The sequence below is a fragment of the Papaver somniferum genome, chromosome 7 (assembly GCF_003573695.1).
Source record: "Papaver somniferum cultivar HN1 chromosome 7, ASM357369v1, whole genome shotgun sequence".
NCBI lineage: Eukaryota > Viridiplantae > Streptophyta > Magnoliopsida > Ranunculales > Papaveraceae > Papaver > Papaver somniferum.
This window is the reverse complement of record NC_039364.1, coordinates 259,382,701-259,385,895: the sequence shown is the minus strand read 5'-3', so window position 1 is coordinate 259,385,895 and position 3,195 is coordinate 259,382,701. Positions and strand designations below refer to the sequence as shown.

The following is a 3,195-nucleotide window of genomic DNA, read 5'->3' as shown; positions in this document are numbered from 1 at the left end:
CTTAACAAAGGATGAAAAAGTTGCTTTCTGTACAGTTTTGAAGAATTTAAGGGTGCCTTCAAATTTCTGTTCCAATCTTCGCAACAATGTTGGTATAAATCCACCGGGGTTGAAGAATTTAAAGTCTCATGATTACCATGTTATGATGCAGTCTTTGTTTCCACTGCTTGTTCATACTGCAACTTCATTTCCTAAAGATTTGCGATTTGCTCTTCTCCGGATTAGTTTATTTTTCAATATCTTATGTGCGAAGGTTATTAACAGAGAGCATCTTTTACAAGCTAAAGCTAGTTTGGTGGAGGCGATGTGTGTTCTAGAAAAATACTTTCCTCCATCCTTCTTTGTCATTAGTATCCACCTGATGATTCATCTGGAAGATGAAGCTTTAATCTGCGGTCCGGTCAGATTTAGGTGGATGTACCCCTTTGAGAGGTAAATTTCCCACTTGACTATTTCCCCTGTTTAGCAATTTTGTTTATTGTGCTGTCATGATTAATTTCTTTTATGCTAGAGGATGACTTTAAATGCATGATTGGACTAACTGGTAGATAATTTGAAAAGCAAACAGGGTAAAGGAAGACCACCATCAAAGAAACGTAAAAGAGGGACTGAAGGGTATGCTGATGAAGAAATTTCCGATCACTCTTTATTTTCTCGAAGGTCTATTCTTTATGATTTGCCGTATTGGGGAGCGAACACAGTTCGTCACTGTACAGATGTGATGCATACAGAGAAGAATATAACTGAGCACATTGTTAATACTGTATTGGGAAATAGCAAGTCAAAAGATGGTCTTAATGCACGTAAAGATATGGAAGCTATGGGGATTAAAAAGCGGTTATGGTTGAAAGAGGATGACAACACGGGAAAGACAACAATGGAAGATGGGTCTTTTGCCTTAACAAAGGATGAAAAAGTTGCTTTCTGTACAGTTTTGAAGAATTTAAGGGTGCCTTCAAATTTCTGTTCCAATCTTCGCAACAACGTTGGTATAAATCCACCGGAGTTGAAGAATTTAAAGTCTCATGATTACCATGTTATGATGCAGTCTTTGTTTCCACTGCTTGTTCATACTGCAACTTCATTTCCTAAAGATCTGCGAGTTGCTCTTCTCCGGATTAGTTTATTTTTCAATATCTTATGTGCGAAGGTTATTAACAGAGAGCATCTTTTACAAGCTAAAGCTAGTTTGGTGGAGGCGATGTGTGTTCTAGAAAAATACTTTCCTCCATCCTTCTTTGTCATTAGTATCCACCTGATGATTCATCTGGCAGATGAAGCTTTAATCTGCGGTCCGGTCAGATTTAGGTGGATGTACCCCTTTGAGAGGTAAATTTCCCACTTGAGTATTTCCCCTGTTTAGCAATTTTGTTTATTGTGCTGTCATGATTAATTTCTTTTATGCTAGAGGATGACTTTAAATGCATGATTGGACTAACACAGTAGTATAAAAATCCAATGGTAACCATAAAAAGGAGTGGAAATGTTTGTTCTCATTATTGAAAGGTTGTGTCTTTTAACATCTTACTATGTGTGTTATGCTAGTGCTGATATGGAGGGTACAAACCCTTGCTTTATAGATTAAATTGAATTTGAGAATGTTATATGGAATGTCAGGTGCTGAGTGTAAGATACTTTGATTAAGAAAGTTTATATTTGAAGTTTTTTTTTTCTGAAATTTTATGAAGTTGACAACTTAGTATAAAAATCATGCTTGATAAGGCCTTGACAGCTTCTACACTTTACTATTCTTTGTAGGTTAATGAAAGGCTTTAAAGGGTTGGTGCGCAATAAAAGGTACATTGAGGGATGCATTGCGAGAGGGTATTCGTTGCGAGAAGCTAGCTTATTTTTTATGGATGGCATGTCAGATGATGGTGATGGTACTCATAAACATACTCGACGGGCTTTTTTAGATGATGACTATGAGTTTGCAGATGAGATGCCTCTAAGTACTGGAAAGAGTATGACTTTAACTCAAGTACAATTTGAACAATGCCGCAGCTGGATCCTATCTAAGTATTTTGAGATAGATGACTGGCGAAGGTAAACATTACTGCTTCAATGTGAATTTTAAATTGTTGTGTAGTATGCTAGAGTTATGCTATTTGTTTGTTCTTTGAAGTATCAATGTCTATGTATTTGGTTTTATTTGAGATAGCAGTTTCATTGATGCATTAAGATGTTTTCATTATTTTATACTATTTTTATGTGGTTGCAGGAAGTATGATTCCTATGTTAGCGGCAACACGTCTAATGGTCAGCAGACCTCAAAGAGTTTTCATGTATGGTTGCGCGACGAGGTAACATGATATCTTAAATCTTTCATCCCAACCTGTTATGTTTTTGGTTGTGATACTAACTCCAACATGAACTTTTATAGTTGATAGAAGCCAAAGAGACTGATTCAACACTTTGGAGACTCGTGCAAGGACCCCTCTTCAAGGCACGATCCTACAGTAAATACCAAGTCAATGGCTTTACTTTTAGCACACTAGGTTGTGAGGCGAAGAATATATCGCAAAACAGTGGCGTATCAATGAAAGCTTTTACAAGACTGAAAGCGAAGTCGGCCGAGGAAGCAGAAATAACTTATTACGGAGTTATTAAAGAGATTATCGTCTTGAATTACATGGAGTTTGAAGAAACTGTTTTCTGTTGTGATTGGGTTAGTGTTGGAGATAAGAATGCGTGTAAGGTTGATGCAGTTTCAAAGGTTATAAAGGTCAACTTATCCAAGATGAAAAACAAAGTTAGAGTGTCCGATGAGCCGTTTATCCTTGCATCTGAAGCGGCTCAAGTGTTCTGCTCGAAGGATCTTACAGATGAGGGATGGTCCGTGGTGTTGCACTCACATCAGGGGTTAACTTGTTCAGTAGATAAATTTGAAGTTCCTACAGCTTATCAATCAGTTCTTACTGACAATGAGAATTTCAAAAAGTTGCTTTCAATTGGTTCTATTTGAAATGAAACTGATGCCACCTTTGCAATGTGTTGCGCTTCACGAATATCTATAAAAAGAACGACTGCCTTTGTTTTGCTCTTGTTTTGCTTTTGTTTTGTTTTATTTGATCGCTTATTATTTGAGAGGTGTTATTTGTTTTATTCGCTTGTTCTGTGATCTGTTTTCTCTTGTGCAATATTTTCTTTCATGATGTTTTTTTTTTCCAGGATATGGAAGCAGTAGTCGTCAAT

General features: G+C 36.8%; 1 long non-coding RNA gene across 1 annotated transcript; it reads left to right on the top strand.

The window, feature by feature from the left end:
• Positions 1–2,000: 2,000 nt before the first annotated feature.
• On the top strand, positions 2,001–2,438 carry LOC113300428. Its single transcript, XR_003335791.1, has 3 exons — positions 2,001–2,046; positions 2,222–2,303; positions 2,384–2,438. It is a non-coding gene; the product is annotated as an uncharacterized LOC113300428 (long non-coding RNA).
• The last annotated feature ends 757 nt before the right edge of the window (positions 2,439–3,195 follow it).